The sequence below is a fragment of the Eptesicus fuscus genome, chromosome 1 (assembly GCF_027574615.1).
Source record: "Eptesicus fuscus isolate TK198812 chromosome 1, DD_ASM_mEF_20220401, whole genome shotgun sequence".
Classification (NCBI taxonomy): Eukaryota; Metazoa; Chordata; class Mammalia; order Chiroptera; family Vespertilionidae; genus Eptesicus; species Eptesicus fuscus.
Window position 1 is genome coordinate 54328183 of NC_072473.1, and position 18816 is coordinate 54346998.

General features: G+C 36.9%; 1 protein-coding gene and 1 pseudogene across 1 annotated transcript in view; both read left to right on the forward strand.

Moving 5' to 3' along the window:
- Positions 1-18816, forward strand: part of NHSL2 (NHS like 2) — a 375435-nt gene that overhangs the window by 202940 nt on the left and 153679 nt on the right. The window lies entirely within an intron of this gene.
- LOC103300725 (peptidyl-tRNA hydrolase 2, mitochondrial-like) lies at positions 13601-14140 on the forward strand (annotated as a pseudogene).

Genomic DNA, 18816 nt, shown 5'->3' on the forward strand with positions numbered 1-18816 from the left:
GGGTATTGGTCTGTAGTTTTCTTTTTGTGTGTGTGACTATCATCTGGTTTTGACATCAAGGTAATACTAGTTTCATAAAATAACTTGGAAAGTAGTTTCTCCTCTTCTATTTTCTAGGAGAGATTGTGTAGAATTGGTATTAGTTATTTAAACATTTGGTAGAATTCTCCAGTGAAACCATGGGACCTGGAGATTTCTTTTTGGGAGTTTTGAATTTAATTCAATTCCATTTTCCTAATACTGTAATTTAAGGGCTATTTAAATCATGTATTTTCTATTGAATGTTTTTCTTTGTCAAGCAATTGGTTGATCCCATCAAAATTCTCAAAGTGTGTAGAGTTGTTCTTAATATTCCATTATTATCTTTTTGATATCCAAAAGGTCTGTAATTATATTCATTTTGTTCCCGATATTACTAACTTGTGGGTTTTTTGTCTTACTAGAGTTTGTCAATTTTACTGATCTTTTCAAATTGATTTTCTCCAATTGTTTTCAATGTTATTGATTTCTGCTCTTATTTTAATTTCCTTTCTTCTGTTTGTTTTGGCTTTATTTTATTTATTGTTTATTTTATTTTGGCTTTCTTCTTCTTTTTTTAGTTTATCAGGTAGGGACTTAAATTATTGATATAAGATCTTTTTTTAGTATAAACATTTTCTCTTATAGTTTAAAGTTGCATCCCACAAATTTTGCTCTGTTGTATTTTCATTTTCATTCAGTTCAGTGTATTTTTAAATTTCTCTTGAGATTTCATCTTTGACCTATGGATTATTTAGAGGGGTTCTGTTTAGTTTTCAGGTGTTTAGGTATTTTCCTGTTATTGATTTCTACTTTGATTTCATTGTGGTAACAGAATATAGTCAATTTATTTCAATTGTTTTTAATTTGTTGAGGATTTTTTTATGGTACAGGATATGGTCTAACATAGTCTGTGTTCCATGGGCACTTGAAAATAATGTGTATTTTTCTCTTGTTGGAGGGAGTGTTCTATAAATGTCAAATCTGATCCTGTTGCTTGAGGGTCTTGTTGAGTTCTTCTATATGCTTGCTGATTTTCTGTCTAGTAGGTCTATCCCAGTTCCCCACTCAGCCTTCTCTGACATCACCCCAATACAGTTGTCTGCAGTACCTGGTTACAGTTTAGTAAGGGTGTAAATCTATGTTTTCAAATTTTCCTTTGCAGGTGCGGTTGGGGATGGGGCCACATTTTTTTTCTTGTGGTATTTGACTGGAATAGATCAGCTATTGTCTAAAATTTTCTGTCTTTCAAATCTACCTCCTTTTCTGGTCCTTTGGTTAGAGAAACAGGCTTGTTTTTGTTTTGATTTCTTGTCTTGCACTTATTGGTGTTTCCTCTTTGCAAGCATTTTAAGCTTTGGCTCTGAAATATATGAGGCAAGACAGAAATTCAGGGAACTTACCACCATGTCATTCCTTGACGCCTGAGGTCTCTTTCTGGTGTACCTTCTTTTATTCACCTTTCAGAATCTTTTTGTGGTTGTTTTATTTATGACGTTCAGGGGTTTTAGTTGTACTTAGTGTTTAGTTTTACTTAGTGGGAGGAATAGGGAAAAGTTTATCTACTCTCCGTAGGAGCAGAAGTTCTAATTTATTCCTTTAAAATTGCATAATTTGGTAGAGTATAGCATTCATGAGAGTTTAGCTATTTTCCTATTTGATGAACACAAGTTGTTTCTAAATTTTGATGGTTGATATGACAATAAATGTCTATTTAATAAACATTAGTGTACATGTGCAACAGTTATGTTAGGATAGATGCTAAGAAGTGGAGTTGCTGGCTAATGGGGATGAGTATTTTACATACTAATAGATGTTGCATAATTCCTACTGAAATGACTGTACTCCACCCAACAGTGTAAGAGCTTAGCAGTTTTGCTAACTCGATGTCAATACTTAATACAACAATAATCAAACTTTTAATTACTGATGTGATGTGCGAAAGATGGTATCTGATGGTTGTTTTCATTAACATTTCTTTGGTTACTAGCTGTTGAACAATTATTCTTTTTCTTTTTCTTTTCTTTCAACTTCCACTTTTTATTTTTTTTTTATTGTTTAAAGTATTACATATAGTAGTACATATATCCCCTTTTTTTCCCCATTGACCTTCCCCCAGCCTCCCCGAACCCCTGTCACACGCCCTCATCCCACCCCCGCAGTATCTTGTGTCCATTGGCTGTGCTTATATGCATGCATACAAGTCCTTTGGTTGATCTCTCTTCCCTCCTTGCCAACACTCCCCAGCCCACCTGCTGTAATCCGTCAGTCTGTTTGATGCTTTACTGCCTCTGTATCTATCTTATTGTTCATCAGGTTATAATGTTCCTTATTTTCCATAAATGAGTGAGATCATGTAGTATTTTTCTTTCATTGCCTGGCTTATTTCACTTAGCATAATGCTCTCCAGTTCCATCCATGCTGCTGCAAATGGTAGGAATTCCTTCCTTTTTATAGCAGCATAGTATTCCATTGAGTAGATGTACCATAGCTTTCTAATCCACTCATCTGCTGATGGGCATTTAGGCTGTTTCCAAGTCATAGCTATGGTGAATTATGCTGCTATGAACATAGGGATGCATATATCCTTTCTGATTGGTGTTTCTAGTTCCTTGGGATATATTCCTAGAAGTGGGATCACTGGGTCAAATGGGAGTTCCATTTTTAGTTTTTTGAGGAAACTCCATACTGTTCTCCACAGTGGCTGCACCAGTCTGCATTCCCACCAGCAGTGCACGAGGGTTCCTTTTTCTCCGCATCCACGCCAGCACTTGTCATTTGTTGTTTTGTTGATGATAGCCATTCTGACATGTGTGAGATGGTACCGCATTGTCATTTTGATTTGCATCTCTCGCAAATCAATAAACTTTTATTGATTTTGAGCATGTTTTCATATGTCTCTTGGCCTTCCTTCTGTCTTCTTTCAAAAAGTATCTATTTACGTCCGTTGCCCACTTTTTTATTGGATCATTTATCTTCCTTTTGTTAAGTTGTATGAGTTCCCTGTAAATGTTGGAGATTAAACCTTTATCGGTGATAACATTGGCAAATATGTTCTCCAATACAGTGGGCTTTCTTGTTGTTTTCTTGATGCTTTCTTTTGCTGTGCAAAAGCTTTATATTTTGATGTAGTCCCATTTGTTTATTTTCTCTTTAGTTTCCATTGCCATAGGAGCGGTATTGGTGAAGGAATTGCTTCTGCATATGTTGGAGATTTCACTGCCTTTGGATTCCTCTAGTATTTTTATGGTTTAAGTCCTTTATCCATTTTGAGTTTATTTTTGTGTATGGTGTAAGTTGGTGATCTAGTTTCATTTTTTTGCATGTATCTGTCCAATTTTCCCAACTCATTTATTGAAGAGACTGTCTTGACTCCGTTGTATGTTCATGCCTCCTTTGTCAAATATTTATTGAGCATAGTGGTTTGGGTCGATATCTGGGTTCTCTATTCTATTCCATTGGTCTATATGTCAGTTTTTGTGCCAGTACCATGCTGTTTTGAGAACAGTGGCTTTGTAATACAGCTTGAAATCTGGAATTGAGATCCCACCTACTTTGTTCTTCTTTCTCAGGATTGCTGCAGCTATTCGGGATCTTTTTTTATTCCAGATGAATTTTTGGAGAGTTCTTTCTAGGTCTGTGAAATATGTTGTTGGTATTTTAATGGGGAGTGCATTGAATCTTTAGATTGCTTTGGGTAGTATGGACATTTTAATGATGTTGATGCTACCAATCCATGAACAGGGTATGTTCTTCCATCTGTTTACGTCTTCCTTTATCTCTTTTTTCAGTGTCCTGGAGTTTTCTGCATATAGGTCTTTTACCTCCTTAATTACGTTTATTCCTAGGTATCTTAATTTTTTTGATGCGATGGTAAATGGGATTGCTTTTTTAGTCTCTCTTTCTGTAAGTTCACTATTGTTGTAAAGAAATGCCCTAGATTTCTTGGCATTAATTTTGTATCCTGCTACATTGCCAAATTCATTTATTAAGTCTTATAGTTTTTTGATGGAGTCTTTTGGGTTTTTTTATGTACAATATCATGTCATCTGCAAATAAGAACAGTTTTACTTCTTCTTTTCCAATTTGGATACCTTTTATTTCTTCTTCTTGTCTGATCGCAATGGCTAATACTTACAGTACTATGTTGAACAGGAGTGGTGAGAGTGGGCATCCCTGTATTGTTCCTGTTCTTAGGGGAAATGGTTTTAGTTTTTTGCCCATTGAGTATGATGTTGGCTGTGGGTTTGTTATATATGGCTTTTATTATGTTGAGGTATGATCCTTCTATTCCCACCTTGCTGAGAGTTTTTATCAAGAAAGCATGTTGGATTTTGCCAAATGCTTTTTCTGTGTCAATTGATATCACTATGTGGTTTTAATCTCTCAATTTGTTTATGTGATGTATCACGTTTATTGATCTACGGAAATTGTACCATCCTTGCATCGCTGGGATAAATCCTACTTGGTCATGGTGTATGATCTTCCTGATGTACTGATGGATCTGATTTGCTAGAATTTTGTTGAGGATGTTGGCATCTATGTTCATGAGGGATATTGGCCTGTAATTCTCTTTCATTGTGTTTGTCTTTATCTGGTTTTGGTATTATGGTGATGCTGGCTTCATAGAATGAGCTTGGAAGTGTTCCTTCCTCTTGAATTTTTTGGAATAGTCTGAGGAGGATAGGTTTTAGTTCTTCCTTAAATGTTTGGTAAAACTCCCCTTGAAGCCGTCTGGCCCCAGGCTTTTGTTTGCTGGGAGCTTTTTCATGACTGCTTCAATTTCTTCCATAGTTATTGCCCTATTGAGATTTTTACTTATTGAGTTTTGATAGGTTGTATTTTTCTAGGAATATGTCCATTTCCTCCAGGTTGTCTACTTTGTTGGAATAGATTAGTTCATAGTAGTTTTAACAATCCTTTGTATTTCTGTGGGGTCTGTTGTCATTTCTCCTCTTTCATTTCTGATTTTATTTATTTGGGTCCTCTTGCTTTGCTTCTTGATGAGACTGGCTAGAGGTTCATCAATCTTGTTTATCCTTTCAAAGAACCAGCTCTTGGTTTTGTTTACCTTTTGTATTTTTTTTTTTTTTGGTCTCTATGTCGTTCATATCTGCTCTAATCTTTTTTATTTCCTTCCTTCTGCTTACACTGGGCTTTTCTTGTTGCTCTCTTTCTAGCTCTTTGAGTTGTAGGGTAAGGTAATTTATTACCATTGTTTCTTGTTTTTTGCAATAGACTTGTAGAGCTATGAACTTCCCTCTCAAGACTGCTTTCGCTGTGTCCCATAGATTTTGGATTGTTGTGTTTTCATTTTCGTTTGTTGCCATGATGTTTTTTATTTCTTCTTTGATCTCTCTGGTAACCCAGTCATTTTTAATAGCATGCTATTTAGTCTCCATGTGTTTGATTTTTTGGATTGTTTTTATTGTAGTTGCTTTTTAGTTTTATGCCATTGTGATCTGAGAAGATGCTTGATATGATTTCCATCTTCTTGAATTGGAAGAGACTTTGCCTGTGACCCAATATATGGTCTATCTTTGAAAATGACCCATGTGCACTTGAGAAGAATGTATATTCTGTGGCTTTGGTGTGCAATGTTCTGAATATGTCAATTAATTTCATCTGGTCTATTGAGTCATTTAGGATTGATGTTTCTTTGTTGATGTTTTGTTTAGAGGATTTGTCCAATGGTGAAGTGGGGTATTAAAGTCCCCTACTATGATTGTATTGCTGTCAATCTCTCCCTGGATATCCTCCAGGAGTTTTTGTATGTATTTGGATGCTCCTGTATTGGGTGCGTATATGTTTACCAGAGTTATTTCTTCTTGTTGGATTGCTCCCTTTAGTATTATGAAGTGGCCTTCCCGATCTCTTTTTATGTCCTACACTTTGATATCTAATTTGTTAGATATAAGTATTGGTATCCCACCTTTTTTTTTTTTCTTTCATTTCCATTCACCAGAAAAACCTTTTTCCATCCCTTCACACTCAGTCTGTGTGCATCTTTTTTTCTGAGGTGGGTTTCCTTAAGACAGCAGATATATGGGTCTTGTTTTCTTATCCAATCTGTTACCCTGTGTCTTTTGATTGGGGCATTTAATCCATTTACATTTAAGTTATTATTGATAGGTACTTATTTGTAGCCATTTTTATTCTTCACCCCTGTGTTCCTTCTTAGCTTCCTATTTCTCCTTTTTCGGCAGACCCTTTAGCATTTCTTGCATTGCTGGGTTGGTGGTGATAAACGCCCTTAGTCCCTTTTTGTCTGTGAAGCTCCTGATTTCACCCTAAATTTTGATTGATAGCCTTGCTGGGTACAGTATTCTTGAATTCAGACCCTTCCTTTGCATGACTTTGTATATTTCATTCCATTCCCTTTTGGCCTGACGTGTTTCTGTTGAGAAATCAGTCGCTAGTCTGATAGGGGATCCTCTTACTTTGTCATTGGTGTTTAGCCAATTTAATTATAATATGCATCGACGTCGATCTTTTGGGATGATTTTGCTTGAGACTCTGTGAGCTTCTTGGATTTGTGTGGGTTTTTTCTTCCCTATATCAGAGAAGTTTTCTGTCATTATTACTTCAAACAGGTTTTCTATTCCTTGCTCAGTTTCCTCTCCTTCTATCACCCCTATTATGTGGATGTTGTTTTGTTTCATATTGTCCCAAAGTTTTCTTAGACTCTCCTCCTGCTTTTTAATTTTTTTTTTAGAAGCTGCTCTGCTTGGGTATTTTTTCCTACCTTGTCTTCTAGCTTACTGATGCAGTCCTCTGCTTCTTCTAGTCTATTGTTGATGCTTTCTATTGAGTTCTTTATAGCAATGATGTTATTTTTCATTTCTTCTTGGTTCTTCTGCATTTCCTCTTGGTTCTTACACATATTGTTGAATTTGTCTTCCATTCTTTTCATCCACCTTATGACCATTTCTCAGAATTCTTTCTCTGACAGGTTCCTTGCCTCCATTTTGTTTACTTCCTTTTCTGCTTATGCTTGCTTTTCTTTCATATGTGGGCTGTTTCTTTGTCTCCCCATGATCTCTCTTCTCCAGTTGTCTGGTTATGTAGTTCCCTCTCTCCTGCATTGATTTATAGACACAAAATACAACACAACAAGGCACAATGCACAAGGCACTGAACACAAATGTATTCACATTAATAACCCAAAATAAAGGTGACCACCAGAGAAAGGCTAATTAGAGGATAAGAAAGAAAAAGGAAGACAAAAAAAGGAGTGCAAAAATGAAATTGGAAAAAGGAAAAATTAAGAGAGAAAAGAAAGAGAATAAGAAAGAAGAGGGGAAAAAACTATTTATATGGGGAGGAAACTCCAAAAGAACTGCCACTGATCGCAACAAATGCCAGCAACAAATACCTTGAGATGAATGCAAACTACAAACAACAACTAATATCAAGCAAGATGAGGGAAAACAGAAGCAAAAAACAAACAAAAATAAAAACAAAAAACCAAAAAGAAAAAGTGAAACAATCTCACAAACAAGCATAAAAAAACCAATGTGATCAACAATCAAGCAAACAACAACAAAAGGACAGAGAAAAATAAACAATTTAGATAGTGAAGAAAGAGAAGAGAGAGCTGTGTGTGAACTTGGAGCAGGGATTGGAAATTATATATATATATATGTTTATGTATAAGTAGGGTGAAATTTTAACGGGGTAAAAAGAAGGAATAGGGAAAATATAATGCAGGAATAGGGTAAGAGAAACAGGACAACAAAAAGGGAAAAGTGAGGAAGAGAGTGTTGGCATAAAGGTAAAGTTGAGACAGGGTAAAATGATGTTAAAGGTAAGATGAAAATAGAATGTAGAACACTAATCTCAAAGTAAAATAAAGAGAAAATAAAAATGACAGTTTTTTTTTAAAAAAAAGTAAGATAGTAGTAGTAATAATACTGATTGGAAATAAAAATGTAATAATTAGAAAGGTAAAATCAAGTGAGGAAAAAAGAAAAAAATTAGTTTCTTAAGTAAAAGATGAAAAAATAAATAAATAAAAATGTGCAGTAGTGAAGGTCATTCACTTCCTCTACTGTTCTGTTTGGCCTGCCTGTTAGGTAGTCAGGACAGTATTGAAGTTCCCTGCGTTCCACTGCTCCTCAGTGTTGTAAACCACAGTCCTGATTTTCAAGCAGGCAGTACTGTCTTTATTTCTTAGACTCCTTTATTTGTGTTTACACAAGAGTCAATTTGTGATTCAACCCCTGGGTGGCAGTGTTTCTGGATTGACCTCTGGGTCTATAGGTCCTCTCTAGCTAGTGTTTAGATTTTGTTTTCCCTGTGGCACTTAATACCGGTTTGAGGGATTGGGGCTCCCCAGAACTGCTTTCTCTGATCGTTATTCCCTGCTCTGATCTCCAGGTTCCAGAAAAACAACTTTCCCCTGCAGTCTCTTAGAGTGTCCCCAATTGGGTGATCCTATGTATTGGGCTTAGTAATCAAAAGCAAGGATTTAAAGAGAAAAAAAAAAAAAGAGCCAGAGTAAGTGTCCGAAATCCGGCGCTGCGTGCAAGTCTGTGCAGTCTTTTTTCCCCTTGGGTCTAAGCAGCTGGCACACTTTTAAAAATTTTAGGCTGTTCTTTTGCACCCAGTTCAGCTATGGGTTGCTTTTTAGAGTTCCCTTCTGTTAGCAGCTCTGCGGACCCCCTTCCACATTCGCAGATCATGCCAGTCCCAACGGCCATGGATTTTTCTAGGCACAGACTTCCCCATGTCCTCCAGCTCCCGCCATGCGCGTTTCTCTCTCCTGCCCGGACCACAGACCTCACCTTATCCCAGGCAAAATCTGACCTTTCCATGAGGGGGTGCAGAGCTCCTCTGAATCCGCGTGCTCACGTCACTTGGGGACCAGTGTTCTCGGGTTCACAGCTGTTTGCTAGGTGTTGTTGTAGATTCCCGGGCTTTTCAGGCTTCCCATAACATTCACTCTCCCCTTCAAGATGGCGCGGTCTCTGTGTCAGAGCCAGTCGCTCCGGGAGGGAACTTTGCAGCAGTGGGGACTGCCCGATCAGGGGAACCCCATCCGTCCGGCCATCCCCCACAGTCTCCTAGAGTAAGGTGACCAGATTTTAACATTGGTAAAGCGGGACACCATTGACCGGGGGGGGGGGGGGGGTGTCTTTTTTTAAAAAATATATATTTTATTGATTTTTTTACAGAGAGGAAGAGAGAGGGATAGAGAGTTAGAAGTTAGAAACATCGATGAGAGAGAAACATCGATCAGCTGCCTCTTGCACACCCACTACTGGGGATGTGCCCGCAACCAAGGTACATGCCCTTGACCTGAATCGAATCTGGGACGCAGGCCAAAGCTCTATCTACTGAGCCAAACCAGTTTCGGCCCGGGGGGGGGAGGTTTGATTAAAAATTTGGTCTATATTATAATCGCTTTTGGTTTTTTTAATAAAAGGAAATTCACTTCTTAGATCATCGTTGAATTTGCATCCTCTTTTCTTACTCATTACGTTAAAAAATCTAAAAAAAAATAATTTAAAATTATATTATAAATTATTATATACATATTGCTTAAAAACACAGTAAATAGGTACATAATTACATGAACATATTTTATTGTTAGTTTATAAATTAAATTAATTTGATTGTTATAAAGTAATTATATTTTAAAAATTATTTTAATCCTATATTTCTTTCTAAATAATAACAATACTAACTTGTATTATTTTTCCTCTGAATTTGCCGTAACGTAAGTAAGTGTCACTTTCAAGGCCGGCGCTAGACTTTTTGCCACCACTATAAAATATAAATAATATGAGTACTGTCTGCTAAATTCAAGAAAATTTATGTATTTATGAAATAAATAAATAAATAAATTACTTACCTAACTTATCGGAATAGCTGATTTGTAATGACATCACTTGTTTAACTAACTTACTAGCACGCAGTACGATGTGTATAGTCTGAGAGACAGTTACAAAATGTTTTCGTTGTTGCCAATCCCAAAAAATGCCATTGTTCATTAAGTCCAAACAATGGTGGTCAAATTCTAACAACTGATCAACAATGCGAACTTTGATAAGCAGTTCTTGATAATCAGTGCTCAACAATTATTTGTTATTATTAAAGTTTAACATTATAAAATTAACAAAAATAATATAAAACTCATATCCTGGCTAAATAGCCACATGGCCGCCGAAAACTGTATATTCCCTTCCCGTTCTCCCGCCGTTCCCTAGCTTGTCGTGCATTCTTTCCAAAAATCAGGACTTTTTTAAAACGCCGTGGGACGCGGGACAAATTGTTAAAAATCGGGACTGTCCCGCCAAAAGCGGGACATCTGGTCACCTTATCCTAGAGTATAGCTGTCGCTCAACTCACCAACAAACACTCCCCGTGCGACCACACACTCTCCCTTTGTTCTTCACTCACACTATCTTGCAGTCTGCCTTCCCGTCGGCAGCCATCTTCCAACCTCCTCCAGATCCATACTTCTTGTAATAAGACTGTATTTCCCTAAACTTGACCCTTAGCATGTCTTTTATTCTATGAGAAGAAAAATACTTGTTCTGTTGGAGTAGGTTAGCTTATATAAGTAGTGTTGTATCTTTACATGCTTTTAAATTATCAAACTTTAAAAAATTACTTCTTTTTCATCAGCTAGGTAAAATTCCTTAACTATTAACCATGATACTTAAAACGATGTTAAAATATTTTTAAAATAAGACTCTGAGAAAAGATTTATATATAACCTTTTTGAAGTTAATTTTTAAATCCTAAAGATTTGAAATCCTAAAGGGCTACATATTCCTTTATTTTCCAAGTTTATAAAAAATGCTGGCAGTCCTGGCATGGTAACTCAGTTAGTTGGAGCGTTGTCCCAATTCCCCAAGGTTGTAGGTTCAATCTCCATGTGGAACAACAAATTGATGTTTCTCTCTCTCCCTTCCTCTGACTGCTCCACACCCAACCAGAAACCACTCTGAACCGGCAGCTCTGTCTTCACTTCACTTCCCTGTTGAACAATTTTTCAAATATCTACTGGCCATTTAAACAGACTGCCATATTTCCTTTTCTTTTTTGCCATATTTCTTTTGAGTTTTTGCTTTTGGTTGATTTACAGAAATTATATATTAATTAATTTTTATTTAATATTTTGCAAATAATATATTTCTTCCATATTATCTTTTATTTAACTTGATTGATATCTTTTATTTAAGAATTTTGTTTATGTAGATTCAAATTTATGAACCATTCCTTTATGGCTTTTGTGTTGTGACCAAAATCACAACATACATCTACATATTTATTTTATTTTATTTTTATTCTTTATTGATTAAGGTATTACATATGTGTCCTTACCCCTCCCATTACCCCCATCCCCCAGTTCATATCCTCTCCCCCCTAGTGTCTGTGTCCATTGATTATGTTTATATGCATGCATACAAGTCCCTTGGTTGATCTCTTCCTATTCCCCCACCCTCCCCTGCCTTCCTTCTGAGGTTTGATGGTCTGATCAATGCTTCTCTGTCTCTGTTTTTGTTCATCAGTTTATGTCGTTCATTGTATTTCACGAATGAGTGAGATAATGTGAGTCAGTCTTTCTCTGACTGACTTATTTCGCTTGGCATAATGCTCTCCAAGTCCATCAAAGCTGTTGCAAATGGTAAGAGTTCCTTCAACTGTACAGCAATGTAGTATTCCATTGTGTAGATGTACCACAGTTTTTTAATCCACTCATCTGCTAATGGTCACTTAGGCTGTTTCCAAATCTTAGCTATTGTACATTGTGCTGCTATGAACATAGGGGTGCATAAGTCCTTTCTGATTGGTGTTTCTCATGGCTTGGGATATATTCTTAGAAGTGGGATCATAGGGTCAAATGGGAGTTCTATTTTTATATTTTTGAGGAAATGCCATAATGTTCTCCACAGTGGTTGCACCAATCTGCATTCCCACCAGCAGTGCATGAGGGTTTCTTTTTCTCCGAATCCTCACCAGCACTTGTCATTTGTTGATTTGTTGATGATAGCCATTCTGACAGGTGTGAGATGGTATCTCATTGTCATTTTGATATGCATCTCTCAGATGATTAGTGACTTTGAACATGTTTTCATATGTCTCTTGGCCTTCCTTATGTCCTCTTTCCAAAAGTATCTATTTAGGTCCCTTGCCCATTTTTTTTATTGGATTGTTTATCTTCCTTTTGTTGAGTTGTATGAGTTCCCTGTAAATGTTGGAGATTAAGGCCTTATCGGTGATAACATTGGCAAATATGTTCTCCCATGCAGTGGGCTTTCTTGTTGTTTTGTTGATGGTTTCTTTTGCTGGGCAGAAGCTTTTTATTTCGATGTAGTCCCATTTGTTTATTTTCCCTTTAGTTTCCAGTGCCCTAGGGGCTGTATCAGTGAAGATATTGCTTCGGCATATGTCTGAGATTTCGCTGCCTTTGGATTCCTCTAGTATTTTTATGGTTTCCCATCTCACGTTTAAGTCCTTTATCCATTTTGAGTTTATTTTTGTGTATGATGTAAGTTGGTGGTCTAGTTTCATTTTTTTGCATGTATCTGCCCAATTTTCCCAACACCATTTATTGAAGAGATTGTCTTGACTCCATTGTATGCTCTTGCCTTCTTTGTCAAATATTAATTGAGCATAGTAGTTTGGGTCGATTTCTGGGTTCTCTATTCCATTGGTCTATATGTCTGTTTTTGTGCCAGTACCAGGCAGTTTTGAGGACAGTGGTTTTGTAATATAGCTTGATATCTGGTATTGAGATCCCACCTACTTTGTTCTTCTTTCTCAGGATTGCTGCGGGTATTTGGGGTCTTTTTTTATTTCAGATGAAATTTTAGAGAGTTTGTTCTATGTCGTTGGTATTTTAATGGGGATTGCATTGAATCTATAGATTGCTTTGGGTAGTATGGACATTTTAATGATGTTGATTCTACCAATCCATGAACACGGTATGTTCTTTGTGTCGGGCCAGCTCAGCCAAGGGTTCGTTGAGCCTGAGGGAGGTGGGGGCGGTGAAGCATTAAAGAAAAGGCAGACAAAGAGAATAAGCTAGGGCTTGGTGGGCCTCCTGTGCCTGGCTGAGGCCACAAAGAGAGATCCAGCCAGCAAGCTGATGCTTTATTTTATAGTCAGAGGTAAACAAGGTAGTGGTCACCATAGTTACAATGTTATTGTGAGTTTCACTTATTTTGGCAGCACTTGCTACACCTCCCACAGCCCATTAGCTACCCAGGAAGGATCTAGGGAATGTCATAAGGTCAAGCTTAATTAGGCTAAGAGGGCTGTGCCCTCTAAGCTGGGACTTGTTTGTGTCTTTGCCAACAGGTCAGTCTGAGGCTTAACCCTATAGCCTCTCCCTACAGTTCTTCCATCTGTTTATGTCTTCCTCTATCTCCTTTTTCAATGCCCTATAATTTTCCAGGTACAGCTCTTTTACCTCCTTAGTTAAGTTTATTCCTAGGTATCTTAGTTTTTTTGGTGCAATGGTAAATGGGATTTTTTAAAATCTCTCTTTCTGTCAGTTCACTATTGGTGTATAAAAATGCCATAGAAGAACCTAAAGACACAAGAGAGGCCAGGAGAAGCACACTAGATGCTTTCTAAATCCTTGGTAATGAAATATTTGGCTCATCCTGGTGCACTCAGCCTGGCTGCTGGAGTAGCTTGTGGCATGTGCCTGGGCTGGAGCCTCCATGTTTGCTTTGGAATGATCCCCAAAAGCTCAGTGAATGAGACAAACACAGAAACCGGAACTGAAGGAAGCATCTTAGGAGAGAGTGGGGAGTACAAAATGATTCTTGTGGTTTGAAATGACTTAAAGATGGGAAAAGGGAAAGTGGCTGCCCAATGTTCTCATGCTGCTGTTTCTGCCTCCAAGCAAATTCAAAGGAAAAACCCTGAATTGCTCAAACAATGGGAATACTGTGGCCAGCCCAAAGTGGTGGTCAAAGCCCCTGATGAAGAAACTCTGATTGCATCACTGACCCATGCTCAGATGTTGGGACTGACTGTAAGTTTAATCCAGGATGCTGGATGTTCTCAAATTGCACCAGGTTCTCAAACTGTCCTGGTAATTGGGCCAGGACCAGCAGACCTAATTAACAAAGTCACTGGTCACCTAAAACTCGACTAGATAGAATTTTGTATCATGATTGTCTCACCACAAATGTTTGAAACTGTCAAATTCTAACAATAAAAGCTGAGTTTCTCTCCCCGCCCACCCACAAAAAAAAAATGCCATAGATTTCTGGGTGTTAATTTTGTATCCTGCTACATTGCTGAATTCATTTATTAAGTCTATTAATTTTTTATGGAGTCTTTAGGGTTTTCTATGTACAATATCATGTCATCTAAAAAAAATAATGACAGTTTTACTTCTTCTTTTCCAATTTGGATACCTTTTATTTCTTCTGCTTGTCTAATCACTATGGCTAGCACTTCCAGTACTATGTTGAACAAGAGTGGTGAAAGTGGGCATCCCTGTCTTGTTCCTGTTCTTAGGGGAAATGGTTTTAGTTTTTGTCCATTGAGTATGATGTTGGCTATAGGTTTGTCATATAAGGTTTTTATTATGTTGAGGTATGATCCTTCTATTCCCACTTTGCTGAGGGTTTTTATCAAAAAAGCATGTTGGATTTTGTCAAATGCTTTTTCTGCATCAGTTGATATGACTATGTGATTTTTATCTCTCATTTGTTTATGTGATGTATCATGTTCATTGATTTGCGGATATTGTACCATTCTTGCATCCCCGGGATAAATCCTACTTGGTCATTGTGTATGATCTTCCTGATGTAATACTGTATCCAATTTGCTAGAATTTTGTTGAGGATTTTGGCATCTATGTTCATGAGGGATATTGGCCTGTAATTCTCTTTCATTGTGTTTGTCTTTATCTGCTTTTGGTATTATGGTAATGCTGGCTTCATAGAATGAGCTTGGAAGTGTTCCTTCCTCTTGAGTTTTTTGGAATAGTCTGAGGAGGATAGGTTTTAGTTCTTTGAATGTTTAGTAAAGCTCCCCTGTGAAGCCGTCTGGCCCGGGGCTTTTGTTTGCTGGAAGCTTTTTGATGACTGCTTCAATTTCTTCCATAGTTATTGGCCTATTGAGATTTTTAGATTCTTCCTGATTGAGTTTTGAAAGGTCGTATTTTTCAAGGAATATATCCATTTCCTCTAGGTTGTCTAGTTTGTTGAAATAGAGTTATTCATAGTATTTTTTTTACAATCCTTTGTATTTCTGTGGGGTCTGTTGTTCTTTCACCTCTTTCATTTCTGATTTTGTTCATTTGGGTCCTCTCTCTTTGCTTCTTGGTGAGCCTGGCTAGATGTTCATCAATCTTGTTAATCCTTTCAAAGAATCAGCTCTTGGTTTCATTGATCTTTTGTATTGTTTTTTTTTGTTTGTTTGTTTGTCTGGTTTTTTTTTTTTGTTTTGTTTTTTTTGTCTCTATGTCACTTATTTCTCCTCTGATCTTTATTATCTCCTTCCTTCTGCTCCCTCTGGGCTTTTGTTGTTGCTCTCTTTCTAATTCTTTAAGTTGTAGAGTTATATAATTTATTACCATTTTTTCTTGTTTTTTTGAGGTAGGCCTGTAGAGCTCTGAACTTCCCTCTCAGGACTGCTTTCACTGTGTCCCAAAGATTTTGGATTGTTGTGTTTTCATTGTCATTTGTTTCCAAGATGTTTTTAATTTTTTTTTTTTTTTGGTCTCTTTGGTATCCCAATCGTTGCTTAATAGCATGCTCTTTAGTTTCTAAGTGTTTGAATTTTTTATTGTAGTTTATTTCTAATATTATGCCATTGTGGTCTGAGGAAATGCTTGATATGATTTCAATCTTCTTGAATTTGGAGAGACTTTGCCTCTGACCCAATATGTGGTCTATCTTTGAAAATCTCCCATGTGCACTTGAGAAGAATGTATATTCTGTGGCTTTGGGGTGAAAACATATTTCTTATTGTGGTTATAAGTATATTCTATTTTTTTATGTTTAGTTATTTGAGCTATGTGGAGTGCGTGTGTGTGTGTGTGTGTGTGTGTGTGTGTGTGTTAGTATAAGGTATGGATCTAATTTAGTTTTTTCCAAATGTCTCCCTCTCTTTTGGCCTTCACCACACTATTGTCCCTGTCCAGGGGGTATGCATATATGTTCTTTAGCTAATCCCTTCACCTTCTTTATCTAGTCACCCCTACCTCCCTCCCTTCAGACACTGGCTAATCTGTCCCATGTATCCATGCTTTCAGTTCCACTTTGTTCATCAGTTTATTTTGTTCATTAGATTCCATATATTAGTGATATTATATGGTATTTGTATTTCTCTGATTGGCTTATTTCACTTAGCATAATACTCTCAGGTCCATCCATGCTGTCACAAAGGGTAAGAGATCCTTCTTTTTTACAGCCACATAGTATTCCATTGTGTAAATGTACCACAGCTTTTTTATCCACTTATCAACTGATGGGCACTTGGGTTGTTTCCAGATCTTGGCTATGTAAATAATGCTGCTATGAACATAGGGGTGCATATATTCTTTCTGATTTGTGTTTCAGGATCTTAGGATATATTCCCCAAAAAGGGATCCCTGGATCAAAAGGAAATTCCATTTTTAATTTTTTGAGGAAACTTCATACTGTTTTCCATAGTGGTTGCACCAGTCTGCATTCCTACCAACAGTGTACTAGGTTTCTATTTTCTCCACATCTTTACCAGCACTTGTTTTTTGTTAATTTACTGATAGTAGCCATTCTGACAGATGTAAGGAGATACCCCATTGTAGTTTTGCATCTCTCTGATGATTAGTGACGTTGAGAATCTTTTCATTTGTCTGTTGGCTATCTGTATGTCTGCTTTGGAGAAGTGTCTATTCAAGTCCTTTGTCCATTTTTTAAATGGATTGTTTGTCTTCCTGGTGTTGAGTTGTATAAGTTTTTTAAATATATTTTGTAAATTACCCCCTTATCAGATGTATCATTGACAAATATATTCTCCTATACAGTGGGTTTTCTTTTCATTTTGTTGATGATTTCCTTTGCTGTGCCGAAGCATTTAAGTTTGATGTAGTCCCTTTTGTTTAACTTTTCCTGAGTTTCCCTTGCCCTTGAAGACATATTGGCAAAAATATTGCTGCAAGAGATGTCTGAGATTTTACAGCTGATGTTTTCTTCTAGGATTTTAAGCCTTTTATCCATTTTGAGTTTATTCTTGTGTATGGTATAAGCTGATGGCCTAGTTTCATTGAAAAACCTACAGCCAACATCACACTCAATAGGCAAAAACTAAAAATGTTTCCCTTAAGATCCGGAACAAGACAGGGATGTCTGCTTTCACCACTCTTATTTAACATAGAGCTGAAAATTCCATCCACAGAGATCAGAAAATAAGAAGAAATAAAAAACATCCAAATTGGAAAGGAGGAAGTAAAACTGTCATTATTTGCAGATGACATGATACTGTACTGTATATAGAAAATCCTAAAGACTCCACCAAAGAGCTACTAGATCTAATAAATGAATTTGGAAAAGTAGCAAGATACAAAATCAATATCCAGAAATTATTGGAATTTTTATATACCAGTTATCAGAAAGAGAGACTAAGAAAACAACCCCACTTATTATTGCAACCACAAAAAATAAAGTACTTAGGAATAAATTTAACCAAGGAGGGAAAACTACAGGACATTGAAAAAATAAATTAAGGAAGATACAAATAAGTGGAAACATATGCCATGTTCATGGATTGGAAGAATTAACATCGTTAAAATGTCCACACTACCCAAAGCAATCTATAGATTCAACGCAATTCCTATTAAAATACCAATGGCCAGTAATCCCACTCCTGGGAATATATCCAAAGAAACTAGAAACACCAATCAGAAAGGATATATGCACCACTATGTTCATAGCAGCACAATTTACAATAGCTAAGATTTGGAAACAGCCTAGGTGCCCATCAGCAGATGACTGGATCGGAAAACTGTGGTACATCTACACAATGGAATACTATGCTGCCATAAAAAGAAGGAATTCTCATCATTTGCAGCAACCTGGATGGAATTGGAGAACATTATGCTAAGTGAAATAAGCCAGTCAATGAAAGAAAAATACCACATGATCTCACTCATTTATGGATAGTAAAGAACATTATAAACTGATGAACAAAAAGATAGATACAGAGACAGTAAAGCATCAAACAGACTTTCAAATTACAGGGGGAAAGTTAGGGAGAGGTGGGGGAGATAAGAAATCAAACGAAGGACTTGTATGCATGCATATAAGCATAAACAATGGACGCAAAACTCTGGGGGGTGAGGGCATGTATGGGTGTGGGGTGGGGGGGTAATGGTAAGATATGAACACATATAATACCTCAATAAAAAATGTCAAAAAAAATACCAATGGCATATTTCACTGATCTATAAAAAAATACCTCAAAATTTTATATGGAACAACAACAACAAAAAAGACCCCAAATAGCCACAGCAATCTTTTTTTAAAAATATTTTTATTGATTTAGAGAGACAGAGATAGTGAGAGGGAGAGAGAGATAGAAACAGTGATAGGAGAGAAACATGTATCAGCTTCCCCCTGCACACTCCTACTGGGGATTGAGCCCCAAACCCGGGCATGTGCCCTAACTGGGAATAGAGCTGGTGACCTCTGGTGCATGAGACAACACTCAACCAACTGAGCCACACTGGCCAGGCATCCACAGCAATCTTGAGAAAGAAGAACAAAGTTGGAGGTATCATGCTACCTGATATAAAGGTATACTACAAGTTCATTGTAATAAAAAAGCTTGGTACTGGCA